The sequence below is a fragment of the Vulpes vulpes genome, chromosome 10 (assembly GCF_048418805.1).
Source record: "Vulpes vulpes isolate BD-2025 chromosome 10, VulVul3, whole genome shotgun sequence".
Taxonomy (NCBI): Eukaryota; Metazoa; Chordata; class Mammalia; order Carnivora; family Canidae; genus Vulpes; species Vulpes vulpes.
Window position 1 is genome coordinate 44,938,381 of NC_132789.1, and position 26,390 is coordinate 44,964,770.

The 26,390-nt window shown below is 49.9% G+C and overlaps 1 protein-coding gene and 1 long non-coding RNA gene across 7 annotated transcripts in view; one reads left to right on the top strand and one right to left on the bottom strand.

Moving 5' to 3' along the window:
- Window positions 1-1,328: 1,328 nt before the first annotated feature.
- Window positions 1,329-15,136, bottom strand: LOC112914699 (uncharacterized). 4 transcript variants are annotated; one of them, XR_011994791.1, is made up of 4 exons: window positions 12,905-14,185; window positions 11,278-11,313; window positions 10,058-10,688; window positions 9,212-9,933 (listed from the first exon to the last, which is right to left on the bottom strand). It is a non-coding gene; the product is annotated as an uncharacterized lncRNA (long non-coding RNA). The 4 variants fall into 4 exon arrangements; XR_003233921.2 differs by lacking the exons at window positions 9,212-9,933; window positions 10,058-10,688 and adding an exon at window positions 1,329-1,608; XR_011994790.1 differs by adding an exon at window positions 14,995-15,136 and having other exon boundaries at window positions 10,058-13,129.
- Window positions 15,137-15,241: 105 nt separating this feature from the next.
- Window positions 15,242-26,390, top strand: part of DLGAP3 (DLG associated protein 3) — a 62,520-nt gene continuing 51,371 nt past the window's right edge. The window contains exon 1 of one of the 3 annotated variants that reach the window (XM_072723899.1): window positions 15,242-15,394. The gene's annotated coding sequence lies outside the window, so the exon portion shown is untranslated. Of the gene's footprint in view, window positions 15,395-15,668; window positions 15,806-19,263; window positions 19,410-26,390 lie in introns of those variants that run through there. The other 2 variants (XM_072723901.1, XM_072723900.1) reach the window with 2 other exon arrangements.

Genomic DNA, 26,390 nt, shown 5'->3' on the forward strand with positions numbered 1-26,390 from the left:
GCCCTGGGCTGAAGGTGGTGCTAAACCACTGGGCCACCCGGGCTGCCCAATATATATTTATTTAGATTTTTTATTTTTAAGTAATCTCTACATCCAGTGTGGGGCTTGAACTCACAACCCCGAGATCAAAGTCTCATGCTCTACTAACTATGCCAGCCAAGTGCCCCATATACTTATATATCTTTAATAAATTGAGTAAATGTATACTTATGTGTATGTATATATATTTATCTCCTATTGGTTTTGTTTCTTTTTTTATATAGATTTATTTTTATTGGTGTTCAATTTGCCAACATATAGAATAACACCCAGTGCTCATCCCATCAAGTGCCCCCCTCAGTGCCCGTCACCCAGTTACCCCCACCCCCGCCCACCTCCATTCCACCACCCCTAGTTCGTTTCCCAGAGTTAGGAGTCTCTCATGTTCTGTGGTTTTGTTTCATTGGAGAACCCTGACTAATACAGTTTCTATTACGGCATTTGAATTTATTTGACATTTAAGTCTTTAACCCAACTGGAGTTGACTTTTGTATTATATAAAATAGGGATCCAATTAATTATTTTTCTCAATAGATCGTCAGTTCCCCTCATTTTTCCACTTACCTGCTATGCCACCTCTGTTATACATCTAAGTTCCATATATAAATCTGTTTTAAACAACTTAGTCTATCGTACTGATTATTTTGTCTCTCTGAGCCAGTACGACTTGGTCTTGATTTTATACCTTCTTAATAAGTCTTGGTATCTATAGAGCAAATCACATCTCTTTATTCTCTTTTGTAGAAGTGTTTTAAAGTAATTAATTAGATCTCTTAGTACCCAGTTTGGAGCTTTTAATATGATTTAATTAAAAAATGACCCTGGATTCTTGGAAAAAATGACTATTTTTCATATTTGGATAGAAAATGTACAAAATGAGTTGAAACAGTTTCTAATATTAAAAAATGAGGAGATTACAAATATTTCTGGGATTACAAATGACTTAGTAGCCAACCTGAACCCTGTTCAAAGATGAGAAAAATAAAACATAAATAGAATAATAACTTCAATGGATTAAAATATATAAAATACATTTAAATCTATGAGTTTGTAATGATCCTAAAAAACCTTCACTGGTTACCTTTGGAATATGCTAGTGAACCATTACTTTTATTTGATCATCTTAATTTTGTATTGGGTTAAAAAAGACACAGTAAAACACATCTTAAATATATAGATCTTAATATGTACAACCTAAATGTACAACCTTAAATGTGTAAATTGATGAAATTTTACATTTATATATGTCTATGTAACTATCACTCAAAAGAAGGTATAAAGTTCTCAAGTCATTTTTTTAAAAGATTTTATTTATTTATTCATGAGAGAAAGAAAGAGAGAGAGAGAAAGAGAGAGGCAGAGACACAGGCAGAGGGAGAAGCAGGCTCCATGCAGGGAGCCTGATGTGGGACTCGATCCCCGGACTCCAGGATCACGACCTGAGCCAAAGGCAGACGCTCAACCGCAGAGCCACACGAATGTCCCAAGTTCTCAACTCTTAATGTGCATATGCATCAACTGGTGGTTTTCAAGTTCTGATTCAGTAGAACTGTTGTGAGCCCTCAGGTCCTGCATTTTTAAAAAAGTTTATTTTTGTTTATTCATGAGAGACACAGAGAAAGAGGCAGAGGGAGAAGCAGACCCCTGTGGGGAGCCCCATGCGGGACTCGATCCTGGAACTGCAGGATCACAACCTGGGCCGAAGGCAGGTGCTCAACCGCTGAGCCACCTGGGCGTCCCAGGTGCTGCATTTTTAGCAAGCACCCGGGTGATGCTGCTCTTGCTCGTCTCTGGACCACACTCGAGAAGCAAGGCTATGAATTCTCCTATGTTGTAGTTTATAGTAATAGTTTGTTTGGTGCTGAATGATTTTCATCTGTTAAAGGAATGAATATTCGTACCCATATGGATGACAGACATTTGTGTTTCCAGTTTTAGGCCCTTATGAATTAGATAGCTGTGAACATCCTCGTACATGGCTAGGCGCACTCGGTTGGTGGGGAGGATAGGCCTAGGAGTAGAATTGCTGGGTTATAAGGTCTCCGTATAGCTATCTCTAGTAGATAGATGCTGTCAAACGGTTTTCCAAAATGGTTGTAACATTTCACTCTTACCAGTAAGGCATCAGGTTCCGGTTGGCCCACATTTCACCAACACTTGGTCTCGTTCTTGTTAAAATATAGCCATCCTGTTGAGTGTACGGCGGTATCCAGTTGAAGTTTTTGGCTAGCGAAAGATCCTCTTTGCAGAAATGCCCACTCGAGTCCCCCCCCCCCCCCCCATTAAAATTTGGGCTTGTTGTTTTTTGTTGTTGTTGTTTCCTTTTTTATTTATTTATTTTTTGTTTGTTTGTTTTTTGTTTCCTATTGATTTGTAGAGATTCTCCATATATTCTGTATTTGAGTTTTTTTTATTAGATTACAAATATCTTACAAATATCTTACAAATATCTTACAAATATCTTTCCCCAGTTTAACGATCTGTGCTCACTCTTTAACGATCTTTTAATGAGCATAAAGTTAATTTTAACAAAATTCAATTTGTATTTTTTTCTTCAATGTTTGAAAGTTATGGTAAAATACACATCACGTCAAATGTGCCATCTCCACCATTTTTAAGGTCACAGTCAGTGGCATTAAGTACATTCATACTGTGGTGCAACCATCACTACCATCCGTTTCCAGGACTCTTTCCCCCTTGCAAAACTGAGATCTCATACCCATTAAACAACTACTCCCCATTCTTTTCTCCCCTCAGTCACTGGTGATCACCTTTCTACTTTCTGTCTCTCTGATTTTGACTCCTGTTAGTACTTCATGTAAATGGAATCAGACACTGACACTTATGGGACAATAACAGTATTTGTCTTCCTATGACGGGCTTATTCACTTAGCATAATATCTTTCTTTGTCTCTTGTAATGTTTTTTGATTTAATGTTTTTGATATTAGCACGGCCCCTCCTGCTCTTACACCGACTGTCCTCTCTTGTGTTTAGTTGCTTTTTGTAGTGAAATGCTTGCCATTGAAGCCCTGGTGGCTCAGTGGTTTAGTGCCGCCTTCAGCCCAGGGTGTGGTCCTGGAGTCCTGGGATCGAGTCCCGCATCGGGCTCCCTGCATGGAGCCTGCTTCTCCCTCTGCCTCTCTCTCCTTCTGTGTCTCTCATAAATAAGTAAATAATTTAAAAAAAAAAAAAAAAGAAATGCTTGCCATTCTTTTCTCATTTCCTGTTGTGTATATTTTAGAGCTCTTTTCTTTGCGGTTATTATTGGGGATTTCATTTACAAATTTAAAGGTACAGCACTCTAATTTGAATTTGAATTTATACCAACTTAACTTTAATGATATACAAAAAGCTCTGTCACCGCTGATTTAGGTTGTTGATATCACAGAATTATATCTTTACATATGGTGTATCCCCAAACAGGAACTAATAATTATTTTAAATGCATTAGTCTCCTAAATTACATGGAAAACAAGATTTGAAGTCACAAACTAAAGTTCTAGTAATACTAGCTTTTACACTAATACTTTTTTTCTTTAAATGTATTGGTTTCTGAAATCATGTAGAAAAAAAACAAAAAATGCAGTTACAAACCGTTGTTACAATAATACCAGCTTTGAGTTCCTTTCATTTCAACCTGCAGGACTCCCTTGAGCATGTTTTTTTGTTTGTTTGTTTGTTTGTTTTTTCAGAGAAGGTCTAATGGTGACAAACTTCCTCAGCTTTTGTTTATCTGGGACTGTTGTAATTTCCTCTTCACTTTTATTTTATTTATTTAAAAAAAATCTTTTATTTATTTGAGAGAGAGAGAGGGAGAAAGAGAAAGAGAGAGTGAGCACAGGGTGAGGGCCAGGGACAAGCAGAGTTTGTGCTTGAGCGCAGAGCCCGAAGTGGGGCTTAATCTCATGACCCTGAGATCGTGACCTGAGCCCAAACCAAGAGTCGGACACTTAACCAGCTGAGCTACCCGGACGCCCTCACCTCCTCACTTTTTAAAGATAGTTTTGCCAAATATAAGATTTTTTTATTGACAGGTTTTTTTTTTTTCTTTTAACACTTCTGATATATTGACCACTCTATTCTGGTCTCTAGAGTTTCTGATAATAAATTTGCTTAGGGGACGCGTGGGTGGCTCAATGGTTGAGCACCTGCCTTCGGCTCAGGGCATGATCCCGGGGTCCTGGGATCGAGTCCCGTGTCGGGCTCCCTGCATGGAGCCTGCTTCTCCCTCTGCCTGTGTCTCTGCTTCTTTCTGTGTCTCTCATGAATAAATAAATAAGACTTTTTTTTTTTTTTTAAAAAGAAGAAATTTGCTTAGGAGTTTATTGAGGACCCATTGTAATGTGACAGGTCACCTCTCTCTTGTGCCTTCACAATTTTTAGTCTTTGTCTACGGGCAGTGTGACTATAACGTGTCTCAGTATGGGCCTCTTTGAGCTCATTGTAGATTGGTTGAACCTCTCAGATATTTATATGTGTGTCTTTTACCAGATTTGGGGAGTTTTCAGCCAATATTTATTCCAATATTTTTAATATTTCAAATGACTTTCTCTTCTTTCTCTCCTTCTGGACTCCCCCCGCCCCAATATATATGTTGGTTCCTTTGATAGCATCCCACAGGTCCCTCAGGCTCTGTTCGTTTTTTTTCCATCTTTTCCCTTTCTGTTCCCTCAGCCTCAATCCCTTCCATGTCTTACTTCCAAGCTCACTCTTATTTCTTCTGCTTGCTCAAATATGTATTTGATTGACTCTAGTGAAATTTTCATTTCAGTTAGTGTATTTTTTATCTCCAGATTATCTTTTTAGGTTTTCTCTCTATTGACATTTCCATTTTGTTCATATATCATTTTCTTCGCTTTCTCCACATCTCTCTTTAGTTTTTTGAGCATCTTTAAAACTGTTGTTTTAAAATCTTTGTTTAGGGGATCCCTGGGTGGCTCAGCAGTTTGGCGCCTGCCTTTGGCCCAGGGCATGATCCTGGAGTCCTGGGATGGAGTCCCGCATCAGGTTCCCGGCATGGAGCCTGCTTCTACCTCCTCCTGTGTCTCTGCCTCTCTCTCTCTCTCTCTATGTCTATCATAAACAAATAAATAAATCTTAAAAAAAATAAAGTCTTTGTTTAGGGGTGCCTGGGGAGCTCAGGGGGTGAGCATCTGCCTTCAGGCCAGGGCGCGCCCCCGGGGTCCTGGGATTGAGTCCCACATCGGGCTCCCTGCATGGAGCCTGCTTCTCCCTCTGCCTGTGACTCTGCCTCTCTCTCTCTCTCCGTGTTTCTCATGAATAAATAAATAAAATCTTAAAAAAAAAGTCTTTGTCCAGTAGATCTACCATTAGATCATATTCAGGGAGTTTCTGTTGACTTATAATTTTTTTTTACTTATAATTTTTCTTTGAATGGATCATACTTTTCTGTTTCTTTGTATGCTTTGTGATATATTGCTGAAAACTTGACGTTTGTGTCTAATAATGTGGTAACTCTGGAAATCAGAGTTTTCCCCTAACCCTAGAGTTTGCTCCTTCTTTCTTTCTTTCCTTCTTTCTTTCTTCTTTTTTCTTCCTTTCCTTTCCTTCCTTTCCTTTCCTTTCCTTTCCTTTCCTTTCCTTTCCTTTCCTTTCCTTTCCTTTCCTTTCCTTTCCTTTCCTTCTTCCTTCCTTTCCTTTCTTCCTTCCTCTCTCTCTTCCTTCCTTTTTTTCTTTCAAGAGTGCAAATGGGGAGGAGGAGGGGGTGAAGGGGAGAGGAACAGGGAGAGAATCTTAAGCGGACTCCATGCTGAGCACAGTCCCCAGCAGGGCTCAGTCTCACTGCCCTGAGATCATACCTGAGCCAAAATCAAGTCAGATGCCCAACAGACTGAGCCACCCAGGCACACGCTCCCCCACTTTTTAAAAAATAAATCCTTATAAGCTGTTTCTGTATCAAGGATCGACCTGGGGAGTAAACTTAAGGTCTTCTCAGCCATTTTCTGAGCCTGTGTCTTTTTTGGAACATGCACAGTGACTATCTAGTTTCTCCTGTATATGTAGTTGCTTTTGAACATCTTAGACTTTAATGTCTGGTTCCCAAAGAGGGAAAAGAGGAAAATGAAGGGGAGAAAGGCCCCTTAAAATCCCTAGAAGTCACTTGCACCCGGGTATGGGAGTACATGTCTTGCAACAATGGGGGAAGGTCCGACAACAATGGCTACCTCCCCTTTGTCTACACCCTGTTATTAGAAGGAACTTTCAGTGGTCAGAGCACAGATTGCTGATATTTGGAGGAAAGGGTCCTTTTGGCACCCTGGCGCCTTCAGGCTGCTTCAAGAACATATGCACGGCTGCCCATCAGGTCACTGGAGGTAGGAGATAGGCACATGCCACTGGGCTAAAATTGCTGAAATTGATAGCAATTTACTGTCTACATTTTTCCTGGAAGTTGCAAGCCTTTCAATAAACTGCAGAGTTCCAAAAATTGTTACATCAGACAGATTCACCAATGCAATTGTTACCTGGTTGAGGAGATAGGTTTTTGGTGCTTCCTACTCTGTCATCTTCCCAGAATCCTTCTGTCAATATTTTATTATATGGTTATTATCTTTTGCATTCTGCTTAAGAAAGATTTGCCCACTCCAAAGTCATAAAGATATTCGCCTATATCTTCACCCAGAAGCTTTAATATTTTACCATTCATATTTAGGTATGCAATCCCTTTTGAAATGTTTTTTTTTTTTTGTAGTCAGGTTTTTTGTTTTTTTCTTTTTCATATTTTTTTAAGGTCAAGGTTCATTTTTAACCAACTCATTGCTTTTCAACCTTAAAACTAAAGGAAACAAATCAAGCGTTTTCTTGCTTTTCCTATATGAACTATACATTAGAGTAATAAAATAATTGAGAAGTTTCTCTTCATAGAAGTGTTCCAGCTAATAATTGAGGAGGGAATTAAATAATTGGCATGCCACCATTTTGCAACCTTTAATGCATAAGAGAGAGCCATCATGAAAGGAAAGATTACCAGACACAATATATCTGCTGATGGAAACATACAACACTATATAATTTGCCCTCAAATTGAAGTTGCATCTGATCAGACCTCTAGATCTACTTGCCAATTAATAAAAAAAAAGGAGGGATAGAGAAATGTGATAAACAATTTTGTAAGCAGAACCCACAAACTATAGGAAATTCTCAAGACAAATTTCTTTCTGCCACAAATACATTTGCTGAAAAAAAAAGTGGAGAGAGGGAATCTATATATTAAAAAGACTTAAGTGACATCACTCAATTACAATATATGAGAAAAATCAGAAATTTGACTGCATATTTTAATAGATTTTTGATGATATTTGATGATATCGAGGGATTATTGTTAAATTTTTAGATGTGATTATTACATTGTATTTATATTTAACAAAAATGCTTGTATTTTAGAGATACATACTAAAATGTTTATTAACAAGATATTATGTCTGGGACTTGCTTCAGAATAATACAAAGAGAGAGGGGAGTGAAAGCTATGTATTAAACAAGATTGGCCTGGAATTTCTAATAATTGAATTATTATAAATAATGATAATTATATTATTCTCTCTTCTACATTTTTTGTGTGTGTACGTGTGTGTGTTTGAAATTTATCATGGTAAAAAGTTTAAAAACTATGCCTTAATCATTCTTGATTGTTTACTTTTCCATATTGATTTTAGAACCAGCTTATCAAATTACATGGTTTTTTTATTGAAATTGCATTGAATCTGAGGATCAATATGAAAAGAATCAATATCATTATAAAGTTATAATTTTTAAATTCATGAATGTGAATTATCTTTCCATTGATTAGGTCTTTTAAAATGACTTTCAGTAACTATCTATACTTTTCTGTATCTTAGATTTATTTCTAAATATATAACATCATTGTAGATATTGTAAATGATGTACATTTGCAAATGACATGTTTTGCTAATGTGCTAATGTAAAAACATGCAAATGACTTTTGTATATTGATCTTCTATTCAGGCACCTTGCTAAATAGAGTTTCTTTTTTTAAAATTTTATATATTTATTCATGAGAGACACACAGAGAGAAAGAGACAGACAGACAGAGAGGGGCAGAGACACAAGCAGAGGGAGAAGCAGGCTCCATGCAGGGAGCCCGATGTGGGACTCAATTTTTTTTTTTTTTAAATTTATTTATGATAGTCACACAGAGAGAGAGAGAGAGAGAGAGAGAGAGGCAGAGACACAGGCAGAGGGAGAAGCAGGCTCCATGCACTGGGAGCCTGACGTGGGATTCGATCCTGGGTCTCCAGGATCGCGCCCTGGGCCAAAGGCAGGCGCCAAACCGCTGCGCCACCCAGGGATCCCTCGATGTGGGACTCAATCTCGGGTCTCCAGGATCATGCCCTGGGCCGAAGGCAGCGCTAAACCGCTGAGCCACCTGGGCTGCCCTAAATACAATTTCATCTAACAATTTTTTAGATTCTTTTGTATTTTCCAAGTAAGCAATATATCATCTGAAAATAATGTTGGTTTTATTTTCCCTCTTTAATCCTAACATGCATGTGCCTGATGAAGTGTCTTAAAATACTTAAAGAAAATTTTATTGGGCTACAATAGATATGAAAAAAACAAATCCACCACCATAGTGGGAGACTGCAATACCTTTCCTTAAATCACTGATAAGTCAAGCAGATACAAATCCACAAATGATGTTGAAGACGTGAACAACAAAATTGAACAGCAGAGGCTTGACGTATACATAATTCTGCTTCCTACAATTAGAGAGTACAAAACATTCTCCAGAACTGTCTTAATTATCTATTGTTGCATGAACTCAGTAGTGTTAAAAAAAAAAGGCATTTAAAAAACATCTCAACGTCTATGGGTCAGGAATTCAGGAGAGATTGACTGGATGGTTTTAGGTCAATATTTCTCATGAGATTCACAGAGATGTTGTTAGTGATTACAATTATCTGATGGCTTGACTGAAGCAAGAATATCTGCTTTCTTTTTTTTTTAATTTTTAATTTTATTTATGATAGGCACACAGTGAGAGAGAGAGAGAGGCAGAGACATAGGCAGAGGGAGAAGCAGGCTCCATGCACTGGGAGCCCGACGTGGGATTCGATCCCGGGTCTCCAGGATCGCGCCCTGGGCCAAAGGCAGGCGCTAAACCGCTGCGCCACCCAGGGATCCCCGAATATCTGCTCTCAAACTGATTTATCCACATTATTAGTAAGTTGGTGCTAATGGTTGGAAAGAAGCCTCAGTCCCTCCTCATGTAGGTCTTTTCACAGGTCTACTGGAATATCTTCATGACATGGCAGCTGGTTTCCCTTAGGGTGAGCAACTTCAGACAGCAAAGTGGAAGCTGCAAGGTGTTTTATGGCTTAGCCTCAGAAGCCACATGCTATCATTTCTGCAACATCCTATTGCTTGTCCATATCAGCCTTATTATTCAATGTGGGAGGGGACTACCCAAGACCATTAATGCCTCGAGATGAGAATAATTGAGGGCCACGTTAAAGACTGATAACCACAAGTACATGTGTTATATTTACAAACACTGATTATATACTAGTCACAGAGCAAGTTTCAATAAATTTCAAAGAATAATCATCATACAGGCAAGGTTCTTTGATCACAGTGCAATTAAATTAGAAGTTAGTAACAAAAATATACACTAAATACTATTTGTAAGTGAAAAACACTTTCAAATAACTCATGTGTCAAAGAAGAAATCATAATGGACATTTTAAAGTACTCAGAACTGGGATCCCTGGGTGGTGCAGCGGTTTGGCTCCTGCCTTTGGCCCAGGGCGCGATCCTGGAGACCCGGGATCGAATCCCATGTCGGGCTCTCGGTGCATGGAGCCTGCTTCTCCCTCTGCCTGTGTCTCTGCGCCTCTCTCTCCCTCTGTGACTATCATAAAAAAAAATTTTTTTTCAAAAAAAAAAATAAAGTACTCAGAACTGAATGATAATAAAACATGTGAGATATAGTGAAAATAGTTCTTCAAGGGTAATTTATAGCATTACATATTTACATTAAAAAGGAAGAAAAGCGGGATCCCTGGGTGGCGCAGCGGTTTGGCGCCTGCCTTTGGCCCAGGGCGTGATCTTGGAAACCCGGGATCGAATCCCACGTCGGGCTCCCGGTGCATGGAGCCTGCTTCTCCCTCTGCCTGTGTCTCTGCCTCTCTCTCTCTCTCTCTGTGTGACTATCATAAATAATAAATAAAAATTAAAAAAAAAAAGGAAGAAAAGCTGAAAATTAAGAATCTAAGTTTCCAATTTAAGTGGTAAGTTGAAGAATGAGTAAACCCAAAGAAAGTAAAAGAAAGTAGGTGATAAAAATAAGAGCAGAAATCAAGCAATTAGAAAAGCTATAGTAGAGAAGATCAGCAAAACCAACAAACTGACTCTTTACAACTATTAAAATATGGATGAATCTCTGTCAGTGGGAATCACAAAAATGGAGAAGACACATAAATATTACAAGGTGGGCACGATTACAGGGGAAGCAGAGATTCAGATGATAATGAGAGAATTTTGTCAACAACTTTATGGAAACACATTTGAAAACGTAGACAAAATAGACATAGTATTAGAGAACTATAACTTATTAGAACTGACTCACAAAGAAATGGAACACCTGAAATAGTCCTTTAAATAGTCCTGTTAAAGAAACAAGCAATAGTGAAACAAAACAAAAAAAACTTCTGTAAACATCAGTTGCAGATGGTTTTACCAATGTGTTTCACCAAACTTAGAAATATCAGATCCTTCCAACCTTAAATAAACATTTTTCAGAGGAAAAAAAAATAAGATAGTACTCTCCCAACTCATTCTATAAAAGTAGAATCATTTAAATATCAAATTCTAATAACAAAAAGTGAAAACATCAGGCTTGTTTTATTCATTAATATAGATGCAACAATCTATATGATATGTGTACAATAAATCATAAAGTTCCTTGACTAAGTTGATTTTACTTCAAGAAAGCAAATTTAAATATCAGGAAAATCTCTAAATGTAATTGATCACAACAGATTACAGGAGAAAAATCATATATATGGTCCCTTAAAAGATGCAGAAAAAGCTCTTGATAAAATTCAATGTACATTTAGTTAAAATTTTAGTAAATTAGAACCAAAATTGAACTTCCTTTACTTGATCAAGAGAGGTCTCCAAAAACTAGAATAAATACCATCCTAGAGAAGAAATGTCAGAGCATTAAAATTACAAATAAGACAAACATACTCACCATCACCCCCTTCTTTCTGACATTGTCCTTTAGGACCTGGCCAGAGCAATAAGAAAAGGAAAATATGTCAAAGGCAACAGTTTTATTTTATTTCTCTAAATATATTAAACATAATTATTTTATATTCTGTGTCTCACAGTTTTGAGTTATTTGCAGATGTCTTTCTGCTATTTGTTGTTTTAGCTGGTTCTTGTTCTTGATGCCATGTTTCCTTGTGTGTTTGGTGATATTTGATTGTGTTAGCTCATTTCCTTTGGAACTTTATCTGTGTAATTTACTTGAAGCCTGGGATTTATATTGGCTTCTACAAGGCACTGGGGGCACTAGCAGTTTGGGACCATTTTATACTAAATTCTTGGTTTGAGGTCTTTCGGATCTCCTAGATCTGATCGCCTATGGTGTGAAGTCTAAGTTGTAGGTTTGGAATCTTAGGAGGTGATCCTTCTTTCCTACATTCAGGAAAACAGTAGTTTTCTGGGGCACCTGGGTGGTTCAGTGGCTTAAATGTAGGACTCTTTATTTCATCTAAGGTCATGATTTCAGGGTCATGAGATAGAGCCCTGCATCGGGCTCCCTGCTGTGGGGAGTCTACTTAAGATTCTCTCTCTCCCTCTGCCCCTTCCCCTGCTCTCTCTCATAAATAAATGAACAAACAAACAAATAAAATCTTAAAAAAAAAAAAAACCAACAAAACCCAATAGTAATTTTCTTGCAATTTCCTGGGTGTAGGTTGGGGCAAGTTTTTTCTAGTTCACCTGTACCTTAGAGTAGAAGGAGCTCTTTGGGAGCGCGCTCTTTGGGATTCTAAGTAAATGCGCGCTCTTTGGGATTCTTTGCCCAACTTGGGCACACCCTGTGCTTCATCTTCTTTCCCATATGCCCTGAGAGATCATGAGAACTGAAGTTCAATTTCATCTGTTAACAAGTACCCTTATATCAGTTATTTATTGCCACAATATTATGGCATAACATAGCATTAAAAGATTTAGTGGCTTAAATTAATAATGCAAGAGCCATCAAATCCATGGAACGGTTCTTCTCATTCAGCTTATCTCACTTAGATGTCAGTCAGGTATCTACCCCTCTTGCTCCTGGCTGGGCCCTCTTGTGTTTGGGGGTCAGCTGGCTATACCCGACCACGAGATGATTGCTCCGATGGTCTTGGCTTGGAAAGCCTGGCTCTCTTGCACCTTGTCTCTTGTCTCAAGCAGATTATTCTAGGCTTATACTCCTAGCAGAGGCAAGAATTCAAGAGAAAGAGTAAAAGTATGCAAACGCTGAAGCTTAGGCTTAGAACTGGTCCACTAGGACTTCCTCCCCGTTCTGTCGGTCATAGCAAGTCACAAGTCAGACTGGTTGAAGGTGTGGGAAAACAGACTATCTCTTGGTGCAGGGAGTTCCAAAGTCTTATGGCAAAAGACCCGGATTCAGGGAGGGGTGAACTAGTGCCATTTTTACAATCAATGGATCTCAACCCCCAAGACTAAGGGTCGGCTTCAGTGTTCTGCATACTTCTCTGATTATGCCTTCGCTTAGATTTTGGCTCAGGTGTTTATTTTCTTGCCAGGTCATTGATGCATTTAAGAAAATTAAAACAATTTTTTATCTATCATTGTTTAACACTTACCACGTTTTCAGTGGAAGGATCAATAAGCACCAGCCCATCATATTGCTAGAATGACCACTTGAGGAGTTCTGGTACCTGCATGTGTAGGGTTCTCGGCCCTAATTCTCTCTCCCGGCTTGGAAGTCTCCAGTGTCTCCTTTACGTTTCCTTACTTCTCTGCCTGCCCCTCTTCACTGAGGCAGGGCTCACTGTTGCCTCTAGACTCAGAGTATCTTGTGCCCATCTCTGTGGAGGCATAGAATTCCTAACATAGCAATCATAATTTGTGAAGTGCAGGGCCCCTTGTTAAGAAATCATTAAGCATTTCGAGACGGTGACAGGAGAGCATTAAACCGAGAGTGGGGCCTTTTTAAGTGTGGGGCTCTGTGTGACTGCACAGCTCACACTCGTTCGAAGCTGGTCCTGGAAGTAATTATTGGTTTACATCTCTGTCTCCCTTACACATCACCGGACGGCTGTGAAAGCACACTGCCCAGGGTGAGCCTGTCTGATTAATCTTAATCAGTAAATGGTTGTTGAATTAACAGATGAAAACTACATCATGTTCTCAATTCTAAAACACGTCAACCCTTGGATAACAGCCTTCAGAGAAAAGCAGAAAACCGTATTGAAGGTCCCTATCGGTTGCAGGACACGTTCCAATTTCAGAATAGCTAACAAAACGTTCATCTTAGGACTCAGAAACCACGGTGGTGCCCCGGGTGTCCTACGTGATGGCTGGTCTTATCCTCCACGGAAAGCAAAGTGGTTCTTTCAGTTCTAAGGTGGGTTCCTGGGACCAACTTTCCACTTTCTTTTCTGTTGTATCTGGTTTTGCCTGGTCCCTGGGCTGGAAATGAGCTGCAACCTTAGCTTAGATTGAAAATTCCTGATGGAAAGGCTCTCGTGGGCCGCAGGGCAAGGTAACCGTCCTGCCGGGCCCCCACTCCAGAGTCTAGATTTCCTTGGGCAAGGGCTTTCCACACTCCTTTTTGTCATTTGTGTCATGTGGGATCTTTAAACAGTTCTCTGCAGCAAGGGGAAAGGGCTTATTCCGTTTTAACTTTTTTGGGGCCTGTGACTCCTACTTTACCCGCCTCAGTTTCTCCCTTTATACAAGGAAGAGAGCCGGCAACCCCAGAGGGGGACCGGGCAAAGGGGGTAGTTGAGTGAATGTGGAGTCACAATGACTTGAACGTGTGTCCCTGAAGAGGAGGACAGCTAGGACAGCTGGTCTCCGAGGCTCCCGAGCCCTGGCTGGGGACCAGAACCGGCGGAGGCAGGCAGGGCGGAGGGGGGCTCCAAGCAGCACAGGCCCCCTCTTCCCGGCGCCCACCGCACCCCGCGGAATCCCAACCCAGGACCAGCCCCTCCCCCGCTTTCCAGCCCCTCCCCCTGCGGCTTCCCCAGCACCCCCCCCAGCCCCCCAGCGTCTCCCAGGCGCCGGGACCGACTCCAGCCAGGAAGTGCTGCAGTCAGCTCTCCGCCTCCGGGCTGGACTGTCCCCTGCCCTCCCCGCAGCGCCCCGCACGGCCCAGGGCCCCGAGGTGGGCGGGCACAGGGGCTGGGGGGCAGCCGGCCGGCAGGTGGCCTGGGCCGCGCCGGTGTCAGGCTGGGGGGCCCCCGGGCACAGCGCCCCTCCCTGGCCGCGGCTGGGGGGCGGCCCGCCGGGACCCCAAGAGCCTCCCGAGGGGATGCAGGGGGGGATACGGGGGACCCGAGGAGCCTCCCGAGGGGATGGGGGGGATGCGGGGGGATGCAGGGGGCGGACCTGAGGAGCCTCCCGAGGGGATGCGGGGGGGGATACGGGGGGGGGCCCGAGGAGCCGCCCGAGGGGATGGGGGGATACGGGGGGACCCGAGGAGCCTCCCGAGGGGATGCGGGGGGGGGGTTACGGGGGGGCCCGAGGAGCCGCCCGAGGGGATGGGGGGATACGGGGGGGGCCGAGGGGCCTCCCGAGGGGATGCGGGGGGGGGATACGGGGGGGGCCCCCGAGGAGCCGCCCGAGGGGATGGGGGGATGCGGGGGGGACCCGAGGAACCTCCCGAGGGAATGCGGGGGGGCTCCCGGGTGACACCCAGGCTGTGACCTGCCCTGGGGGGGCGCGAGACCTGTGCCCGGGGCTGCCCGACCGTGTCCCCGGCTGCGCGTGGTGGCGACGCGGTGGCTGCCCGGGCCCGCGGCGCGGGTGGTCCCGGGGGGAGGGGCTGGCGGGGAGCCCGGGCCGCTGCGGGGGCAGGAGCGCGGCCGCCTGGGGCCCGGCAGGCGCGCGGGGGCGGGGGCGGGGGCGGGGGCGGAGCGCGCGGGCGGGATCCCCCCGCCTCCCCGTCCCGGTCCCCGGGAAATCCAGCCTCCGTGGCTTGGCCGCCTCCCGCTCCCGCTCCCGCGCCCGCAGCCGCCCGGCGCTCGCTCGGGGCTCCGCAGCCGGCGCGGCCCCTCCGCCGGGGGCTCCGCAGTGCCGCCCCCCGCCGCCCGCACCATGGCCCCCGGCCGGAGCCCCAGCCCGGCCAGGTAAGCGCGGGGGGCCGGGGCCGCGCCCTCGGCAGCGCCCCCCAGCCTCGGCCTGGCTGCGGCCCCGGCGCCGCCCACGCCCCGGGCGCCCGCGGCCTCGGCTCCCGGCCCGGGGCGGGGGGAGGGGGAGGGGAGGGGGGACGGGGGAGGGACGGGGAGGGGGGGGAGGGGGAGGGGAGGGAGGGAGCCCTGGGCCGCCCCCCCCGCCCCTGCAGGCGGCCGCGGCCGGACCCCGAGCAGGGGGGCGGCGGGAGGGCCGCGCGGGGCCGAGGGGGCTGCGGGCCGGCGGGGGGGCGGGGCTCGGGCCGCGGAGGGGGCGCCGGGCCGCGGGGGCAGCGGAGGTGTCGGGGAGCCCCGGAGAGAAGTTTGCCTGCAGGTGTGCGAGCGTGCGAGCGTGTCACGGGGCCCGCGGTGAGTGTGCGAGTGTCCCCGCGTGGGTCTGCGGCCGTGGGCGCGGGCGCGGGCGCGGGCGCGGGTGCGGGTGCGGGTGCGGGTGCGCGGCGCGAGCGTGGAGTGTGTGGCTGTGTCCGCGGCCGTGTGCGAGGAGCGTGTGCGCGGCCGCCTCGCGTGCCTGTGTCTGTCCCTGCGAGCAGGGTGTGTGCCCTGAGCCTGTGCCTCCGTGAGTGGGTCCGGGCATCCGCGGCCTGTGCGTGTGTGTGTGCGTGTGTGTGTGTGTGTGTGTCAGGTGTATGTGAGCGGGGCTCACTCTGAGTCGCAGCACCCGGGCTTTGTCCCTCCTTCCCCGGGCCGGGGACGCTGGGAGGCCTGGCGCTGGGAGATGAGGCTTGGCCCAGGTCGGGTCATCCCTCCCCGCCTGCGACTCCGGCCCCTGACTCAGGCAAGGGCTGCGCTGCGCTCCCCACCTTGAGGCTCACCTTCACCTCCCCAGGGGCCACCCCCCACGATGACGCCTGGGTCCTTGCTGCCTGTGGGGCCCCGGTGGTCGGCCCGGGGCGTGGAACTGTGTGTGTGCTGCTAAGCATCTTGGGGCCTAGGAACTTGTGTCACCCCCGTGACGCTCACCAAGGGCCCCTTAGTGCCAGGAGCTGAGGAGGCCAGGTGGAAGCTGCTGTCCTGTTGTTAGTCATCAGAGCAGGTGGCTGTCTCCCAGACTTCCAAGTCCTAAATTTCCAAGTTCTGGGTCATTTGTTCAGGCCCTTGGCTCCAGGTGGGTCTGTGCTAAAGCTTTTGAAGTAAGAATAGTAAGAAAACAGTGCCTTTGTATCAGTGCAGGGCTTTTGAAAAACTAACCCTCCCTCACCTCCTTCCTCTTATCCCCCCAACAGCCTCAGGAAGCAGGCAGGCCCGGTTAAGGCTCTGAAAGGGCCAGGATTCAGCTGTTTTTGTTTTTTGCCTACAAGAGCAGCAATTTCACGTAGTTTGGCTTAGTATGATGCCGGTTGACAGATGAGGGTGTTGAGGCTTCAGAGGTGAATGTCAGTTCTCCGGATTGCCCCCTGCTAACCAGCAGGGCAGAAGGACTCCAACCCAGGTCTTGGGGTGACTCGCAGAGTTGGGCTGGGCCAAGGCGAAAGAGTGGCGCTCCCTGGCGTCTTCTCTCTGACCCTGGGCCGCTGTGTCTCCCCCCACCCAGCGTTCCCTGAGTGCCGGGGCTACTTCTGCACCCAGCTGCCAAGGCCTAAAAGAGAGATTGGGGGAGAAGAGAGGAGGGAGGGAAGGGAGAGGCTTCGTGAGTTGGCAGTGAATCAGGGTCTAAAAAGGGAGCCGGGAGGGCTAGGGTGGCAGGTGTTTCTAAAAGGAACATGAGCATAGGATGAACAGCCTCAGAGGCAAGCCCTGCAGCCCCCACCCTCAATGCCCCCACTGATCCTGCACGTGGTGCCCACTGCATTTTATGCCAGGGGGCTCCCGTCCAAGGGGTGCGCTTGCATGGAGCTGTGGAACAACGGCCAGGAGAGGAACCTTGGGACTGACTTGCTCTAACCTCTTGATTCTAAAGTGAGGGCACTGAAGCCCAGAGAAGGGCGCGGACTTGCCCAAGGTCACACAGCAAACTTGCCTGTTCCTGGCAAGTCTCAGCCCGGAAACTTTCCAACCCTGCATGTTGCTTTCCATTCCTGGACCCCCCGCCCGCCCCAGTCTATGCCCGTCAGAGCCGAGCAGAGGGGGTTTGAGGAGAAGAATCAAAGACCCAATAAGCCCGAGGCTGTAGACCCTTTAGCCTGGGACCCTTTATAAAAGAGAGGGCCAAGGGTTGGGGGTGGGCTTCACGGCCATGCCCACCGTGGAGTAGGCCACGGGCTTGTCCGGATTCCTGCGTGTGAGGGGCCGGATCCGCTGAAGACCAGACTCACAGACTCTCCGTGGCGGTGCCTGCTTTCAGCTGCCGCCTGGCACCTCACATCATCTCTCTCCAGCTGATGTTGGGGCTCGAGCTGGCCGGGCTCCATCTTCCTTCATCCCACCCAGTGTCTGATACATTCCGCCTCTAGCTGGCCTGACAGTCCTTATCTCATGGGTTCCTGTTGGGTAGAGAAACTTCTGGGGCTTTTCTGGTTTGGGGAGGGTCTGTAGTTACCCTTAAACCCTTTCGAATCACACTTTCCAGAAACCTAGGGTAAACGCTAAGATAATTGTCCCCATTTGCCAGATGGGAAGACTGGAATTCAGAGAAGGGGCCTTCTATTTGGTGTTTTTTTTTTTTTTTTTAAATTTTTTTCTCTTAATCTGCTAAGATCAGTGGAAGGGTTTCTTGGAGTGAGGGGACTAGGCGGCAAATGACAGCCGAATCTTTTGCCTAGAGGGGCTCCTACAGACCCCTTCCAGGGTCTTGCTGTCTCCGCCGTCAGGAAGCCTTCCCAGAGTCTGATTTGATTCCCACTTGGTGGAGTCAACGTGTTGTCTCAGTGGGAGTTGGAGGACCAGCTGTGTGCCCTCCGCTGTACGAGCATCGGAGCATCGTGTCTTGCTGCCTTCTTTGCCCGCCTGCCCCCCCCCCCAGCCCCAGTCTGAAGACTGCTGGCTCAGCGGGCCTCCTGCCGTCTGGGGAGTCTGGGTTTGAGCTGGGGCGAGGCAGCGGCACCATCGGCACCATCGTTATGGTAACGAGCTGCTAGCTCATTGTTGCTAATAACTCGTCAAGTCCCTGGGCTCCGGGGCAGCTTGCCTCCCCACCAGCCCTTGTCCCCAAGTCACAGAAAGGAAAAGTGAGGCTGCGAGGGAAGGGCCGATGAGTAAGGGTGTCTGGGGGAGAGGATGGCCTTGCCCTTGGGTCGCTTGGGGTCCGATTTATGCGTGGGATTACATAAGTTTGTGTAGGATCGCCTGGGCTGTGACATGGGAATCCACCCAGAACATACTTGCACCGACCTGCACATGCTAGCTGACGTGTTCATGTGCTTGCCCAACAGCCCACATGCAAACATGCTTCTGAGCATCAGAACATGCTTGCGCCTGAATACTTGCCTCTACCATCTGCACATAAGGCACCCAAGAAATCTGGGTTTGTGGGGGTGTCCAGGTATGTGGGTGGGGATCTGATCCTTTTTTCTGATGCAGCTTCAAAGTGTCTTGTTAACAAAGGGCCAGAATGGTCCCGGGGTCCCTTCTTCCTCCCAGCCAAGAGCTCAGAATGGGAGCAGGCCGGGATGGAGGCGGGGGGCTCAAGCTCCCAGCTCCTGCAGGCTCCTGCCTCTGTGTCCTTTGAGCTCAGGTACCCCCTGCCCCCCTCACTCTCTGTTCTTTCCCATCTTCTCCTCTTCCTATGTGTAAATATTAAAGAGCTGAGCCTGCAGGGCTGATGTAGACATGGGGAGAGAATGAAATTAAAAAGGATTCCCTTGCCCCCATCCCGACACCCCCACCCTGCAGTCCCCCGCTCCTGCCTCCTCCCCTTTTTCTTCTCCCCTCCCCTCAATCCCTTCCACATGTCTCTCCTCCCCCCAGTCCAGATGGGAGCTGGCTCCTTCAGAAAGGGGGCTCCGATCGGGGTGTGGGGAGGTACCTCTCTCGGCCTCCCCCCACCACATCTGCCTACAGGGCTGGGAGCCCCCACGTGAGTATTTCTCTTATCTTCGGGGTGGTGGTTAAGAAGGAAAAAGTGGTTTTTAGAGCCAGCTGTGAGTGGCGTTGAGAGGCTCTGGGCTGAAAAGGAGGTGGGTGGGGTCCTCTCCCTGGGCTCCCTCAGGGAAGCCTCGTGGCTGGGTTTCCTTTCTCTCTTTGGACACAGAGGCGAGGGAGCAACAGCAGGTGCTCCCGGTGGCCAGGAGCCGAGCGTGGGCTGGGCAGGGGCTTGGGGCTCGGCGGGCGCGGTGGGGGTGTCAGGCGGGCGCTCCGGGGCGCAGGCTCTCTGGGAGCTGTCCCGAGTGCTGACCGGGCTCCGTGGGGACTGGCTCCTTCCCGGCCTCGGCCTCGGGGCTGAGCGGCGCTGCGCTGGGGCCTGTGTCGGGAAGGGGACCGAAGGGGACCGGGCCGCGCTCGGGGCTCACTAGCAGAATTCTCCCGGATGACCCACTTTCCAAGGATGGAGCCCGTGCATGGGGAGATAGATTTTGGGGTCCTCCCTGGGGCTTTAGGCCTCACGGTTAGTTATTAGCCGTATTTGGGGGGGGGAGGCCTCCTCTCTTCCTCTTCCAGTCCCCTCACCCCTCTCCCAGACCACTTTTCCGTGAGTGTGGGGGTGGCCATGGAGGGGGGTACCGTGGCGGCGAGCTCGCTCTTCTTCTGCATAGTTTTTAGTGCCATGAGCTTAGGGGTACGGACACCGGCTTTTTCTCCTCCCGGGCCCCCGAAGTTCAGGTTCAAGGCAGCTCTGGACTGGGAGAGCTTAGATTTTGCGAGTTAGGCCTGGGGGTACACAGAGCCCAGGAGTTCGGGACCATTTGCTTGACCGCGTGGCATCCCTCTGCCCAGCATACTTGGAATCGAGACAGGGGACAGCGAAATATTCTGCAAGCCTGCCTCCTGCTCTCTGCCCACCCTAACCACAGCTCGGAGCAGCATTTGGGAGAGACTTTTGTTGGGGAGGAAGATTTCCAAGCAGAGGATTCAAGGAGTGGGTGGGGTTGTTCAGTGCCATGGAGCAGAGAAGGAGGAGGCTACTGGAGACAGGGCAATGGGGAAAGAGGAAGATCTAGGGGAAGAAAAACCCCCTCAAATTAGGGGGTAGGGTCTAGGTTTCAATCCTCAGCTTCCTTGGAAATCTTTTCCCCACTAACCTAGCGCCGTCTCAATTTTCTTGTGCTTTGTCTTTGTAACTCTAAAGGGAATAGAGCAAGGAGTTATTTCTCCAGGTCCCTTCCCTTGTCATCCCAGGGGGATGAGAGCCAAATGTCAGGACATGCAGATGAGACTGTGGGGAACAACAGGCAGGAAGGGTTGATGGCAGCTTCACCTCCCAGCCCCAAGAGCACAATCAAATATTCAAATGGGATCCTTCTTGAGGGGAGAGCAGAGAAGGTTTCCAGATGATGCTGGGCAGAAACTGGGTGTGGCAGGGAGTTCAAGGAAAGGGGGGACGTATCCAGGGACCCCAAACCGAGCCAGTTTGTTCTTTCCCAGATGTGACTTGTAGTTAATAAGGAGCCCATCACCCATCATGTTTTTGATGTAACTCATCAGGATGATTCTTCCCTTCTCGCTGCTTGGGAGGAGCCGAGTTTTCCTATGCTGTGGGTGCTGGGAGGTGGTGGGTGTGGGTGTGGGTGCCTGTTTGGGGAGGGGAGGTGTTTGTGTTCCACTCAGCTCCCTCCGTTACATAACAGCTTTGATAAGACTTTACTTTGGAGCTGCTGCTACTGCCTGAAGCAGTCACCCCTCCACCCCCACATGCAATGCTGGATGTCCACCCCCCTCTCCCTGGCCCCTTGGAGAGTCCTGCTATCCATGATCTAATGTTCCAGCAGCCACTTTCCTGCTAGGAGGTGTCTTCAGTTTCCCTCCCTGCTCCCTACCCAGCTCATGTTTGTTTTATTTTTGTTTTTTGTTTTGTTATTTTTCTAAGTACTTGCTTCTTTTGTTATCTTGAGCCAAGGTCACCATCTTTACATTTTTAAGCCTTAAGGTCTGGCCTCTTTTTGGCAGGGTCCTTGGGCTGGGATGGAAGGGGTTCGCTGGACATCATGAAGTTGCCCTCTAGGGAGGAAGAGGGGGATCCCAGGAGGTTTTAGAGCCCAGAGATAATTTTCTGACTGTTCCTTCCTGCGCCCCAATAACTGTTTTGGAGTCTGGGAGCGGTGGGCCATACCCAGAGGTATGGGGAGGAAAAACTCAGGTCTCGATATTTTCTTCTTATGTCCCCCTTTTGCATTAAAGAGTTGTATGTGTATATGGGGGTGGGGTGGGGGTGGCCTCTTAGGTGGAGGAAAAAGTGCACCTTGGGATGGGTGCACCTGCTTCGTTGGTACTGATTCCCCAGGTTGTCTGAGGAAATATTGGTTACTACAGGCATGGGACAAGGGGATAACAGCCCATTTTTAGAATGACTTTTTTTGTTTTGTTTTGTTTTTCCTGAGCGTGGGTGGGAATGGGGTGTGTCCAGGAGTGGGGCATATCCTATTGATAGTAGGAACAACTTTCCAAATGGAGAAGTGGGAGACTGGCAAGAAAGAGAGCAAGTGCAAACTTGTGATGTCCCTTGGAAAGGATATGGACTCCTGGCTTTGTGCGCGGGATAGAAGCCAGGGGAGGGGCTGGATAGCTCTGCTGTTCCGGCGCACGTGCCTGTGAGGGGGTATGTGACTGTGCATAGGTACACACATACGTGTGAGCATGCCGTATAAATGTGTACAAACACTTATGATTTCGTGTAGAAGCGTGGACATGTGTATACGTAGGCGTATGTGTGCATGACTCTATGCGTGCATCCTTATATATATGTGACTTTGAAGGCAATGATTTAATTAAACCGGTACATGAGACAGTGTGTGTGTGTGCTGGGGTGCTCACCCAACAATGCATATATGGGAGTGGAAGTTTGCATGTGGGCATACATGTGGGGACACACATGTGCATACGTGAATTAGTAGCACATGAATTATGTACGTAAGCTGGGTCATGTGAATAAATGTGACACAGAGAGAGAGAGAGGGAGGGAGAGAGAGAGGTTCTGAACACTGGAGCTGCCCAGAAGCTGCTTTCCCACACGCTTAAATTTGATCCACCCTGATGCCTGTGGCTCTTCTCCAGAAAGCAGCCTCCTTGAGGTATCTCCAATTCTCAGGTCACGGGGACCCAACTGTTCCTCACTACCATCCACATGGTGGGGGTTTGCAGAGAAGCCTACACAGGCCTTGGACACAGCTGAGTGGGGGAGCCCAACCCAAGGCTATCGGAGGCTGGGGTGCTCAGGAGCGTGTGCAGGGAAAGAGTATGGGAGCTTAAACCTCGACATGACTCGAGACATTTCGAGAATCGAGGGGAACGAGGGGGGCTTGGTGGGTGAAGGGGGCAAGGATAATAGAGAAGCCCAAGTGTGTGCATGAGCCTCACACTCGCGGGGCAGGTGGCGGTATGTGTGTACGTGTGCATGTGCATACCACCTGTCCGAGCTTTCATATGCCGCTCTTGGCATAATTGCACTAAGGTGTACGCGCATGAACGGATTGGCAGGAATGTGTGCACCAACATGGGGATTTGTCCGCACGTACCCGCCTGCTAACACACGTACACATGACCAGAGCGCGCAGAAGTATGTGGGTATGTGCTAACAGTGGCCTGATTGCAACCCGTGAGTGCATCCGTGTGCACCTACCTCACTCACCCACTCGCATGCTAGCAGCGGCCTGCACGTGGTTTCCTGCCACCCCCCGTGCCCCCCACAGTACCTCCATTCATTCAGCCAACGTTTATTCCATGCCCATGATCTGCCACGTTCTGTGCTGAACACCGGGGAGGGTCCTCGACCTCAGGGAACTTATAATCTAGAGAAGGTAAGAGACCCGCACCAATTAAGGAGAGCGTTAGGGAAGGTTGTGTGACGCAAGTGTTCACGGGGGTGGTGGGGGCGTGGAGACCTAGACAGGGCTCGGTCAGTCCTGGGGCGGGGACGGGAGGGGTTGGTGAAGCGTCCACAGGAGAGGAGGCCTCCGAGCCCCTGCACGACATGGGAATGGGTGGTCCCCAGGTGGGCAATGGTAGGGAAAGGGGTTGTGGTAAATGTCCCAACTGGTCTCCCTACTTCCACCGTTGCCAGCCCCTCCTCTACAGATCCTCCCCTGCAAAAGCAGTGAGATGAGGTCATGCCTCTCCCATGGCTTCTCGGCTTGGGGTGAGTCCATATGCTCAGTGGGGCCTGGGTGGCATGATTGCCGTATGTAAAATAGCTCCAGTCACCTCCCCGATCCCAGGTGGCACCCCTGCCAGGGCTTCCTTTCGGTGCCACCAAGACGGTAAGCACAGTCCCACCTCAAGGCCGTCGTGCTAATTTTTCCCTCAGCTTGAGCTGTTCTTCCCCCAGATATCCATGTGATTTGCTCTCGAGTCTTTGCTCAAAAGTCACTTTTTTTGGAGAGGCCTCACCCACCGTTTACCTTAGACGTCCGCTTGCCTTTCTGTCCCCTCCCCGCACTCCGTTATCCAATCTATTTCTTATCATCTCTCTCTCTCTCTGAGGTAGGGAACCGAGGCCAGGGCCAGGGCCCGTGCGACGCTGGGGGGCTCGGGTGCCCCGAGGGGACAGGCATCCTCTCCATCCTAATATGCGTCCTGTACCAGAAAGCGAACTTCCTGACAGTGGGAGCTTCCTGGGTCATGTTCGTGGCTGCCCCTGCGGCGTCCAGAGGAGCGTGTGGCCCTGTAGGTCCCCGGCCTGCAGGTCCCCGGCCCGCAGTTGGCAGATCACGCAGGCGGCCAGTGAGGGGAACGGCTGGGGTCGCGCCAGGCTGTGGGGCAGGGGCCCAGCTGGGAGCCCCTGCAGTGGCTTCTGAGAGAACCCAGGGCGAGGGCCGCCCCGATGCCCAACCCTGGCGGTGGAAGTGGAGGAAAGGAGATGGGACGGGTGCGCCCCCGTGCACAGGCGAGCACACACAAGCACACGCGAGCACACGTGGGCACACGGAGGTATTTTGAGCAGCCCCGTCATTGCCTTGGCCGGAGGAGCCTAAGGGGGGTGAAGAGGTCTGTGCGTCCGCAGAGTGTGGGTCGGGGACAGCCCGCGGCCAGCTGGACCCCCTCCGGTTGACCTTGGCTGACCCTTCTCCCTTCCTCTGGGATCCCGTCACCACTGCACCGTGCACCCACCCCTGCGGCCGGTGCGGGAGGGGGGGGCTCAGTGATACGGGGCTCCCGCCTTGGGGAGCAGTGTGGGCAACCTTGGGAGGGCCTCAGGGAGTCAGAGCCATGGACGCTTGGACACCCAGGGACCCAGGGCCCACCCTGGAGCGGACCGGGGGCCCGGTGTGCCCGGTAGGGCCCCGGGCAGGCAGCCTCCCCTACAGCACTTTCCGACCCTCCCTGCGCCATCCTGGGTCCTGGGCCCGCGCCCCTGGTCGCGCTGGGCCACGCGTGGGCTCAGGAGCACTGGGCCCCCCCAGGCTGTGACATGAATTCAGTCGTGTGGGGACACCCAGGGGAAAGGGACAGCTTTCCAGAGAACCGGCCAGGGCTGGGGGGCAGGGAGGGGGCTCTGGGGGCGGCTCCACTTTGGGCCATCCGGCCTCTCCCCAGAGGCCTGGGGTCGCGCTGGGGTCGCTCGGGAGGGACAGGCTTGGATGTCGGCCGGGAGGGGACCGCGGTGGTGGGAGGACTGGCCCCCGCAGCAGCAGCCCGTGCCCGCCGGGTGCCCGCCGGGTGCCCACTGGGTGCCCTAGGCCTGGGCGCGGGGCCTTGGGGGCCAGGCTCGCTGCATCCGGCCGGGGCGGGGGCGCACTCCCCCCACCTGGCTCGGGGCTGGGGGCTGGGCCCAAGCTGCCGCCAGAGCCGCCCACCTGCCCGCGGTGTCATGGCAACGACTCTGCCCACGTGGACGCAGAGGAAGGGAGAAGAGAGGAGGTATCACGACAGCCGGGAGGATGGGAGGTGGCTCCCGGCCTGGGCGCTCACCCGCTGGGCAGGGGACAGGAGCCGCTGTGGAGCGCAATCCTGGGGCCTGGGGGCTGCTGACGGGGGGGGGGGGGGGGGGGGGGGGGGGGGGGGCGCGCCCTGGGGGAGCTGGGCTGTGGCTGTGCAGGTGTCGCCTCTCCGGCCCTGCAAGTCCTCCCCGCCCTGCAAGTCGGGCCGGCGCCTGGGGCTGAGGGGATGAGAGCCCGACCTACTTCTCCATTTTCTCACTATTTTTCAAAAGGAAAATGACCCACTTTTCAGCCAATGGGACTGGGGCCTGCTCCCAGGCCGATCCCGAGCCCCCCTGCCCAGGCCTCTGCCCTGGCCTCAGCCTGCCAGCTGAGTGTTGGACCTGCCCCCGGAGGGAAGCAGGTGCATCTGTGCGGAGGGTCCTTCCCCGCCGTCTGCGCCGGGCTGCGGAGGGGCCTGCTGACCCCACCTCGGCTCCACCTGGGCGGACCCCAGGGGCAGCCACAGCCCCGGGCAGCCTGAGCGTCCTACCTGCCACCCCCAGACCTGCGCGGGACACATCCGTGGTGGGGCAGGAAGGCCCTGGGGAGCTGGGGGAGGCCCGCCCTGTATGAGTGGGTGGTGCTGTGCTTCTTAAGCGTGGAAAGGGACAGCCTATGGCCCTTGAGGACTGTGTCTGTCCGTCTGTCTGCCTGCCTGCTGGAGCTCCTCCCAGAGAAACTCCTAGAGGGTTCTGTTCTATGCCTCCCCTCCCAAGCCCCTCCCTCTCTCTATGATATTGGTCTGGGCCTCAGAGCTCCCTCCCTCCCTCGGCTATATTGGCCTGGGCCGGCTTGGGGGGTGATTAGGGATTTAATTATTTAGTTTCTCCAGCTCAATAGATTAATTCCATCCATCACAGGCAGGCTGAGCCTTCTTCCCCCTTCAGGGCCTCCTGGCCAACCCCAGAGGGAGGGAGCATCATTGCTCACCTGGGCCTAGTACAGGGTCTGGGAACAATGGACACAGTCTTGTTGGGGAGGATCTG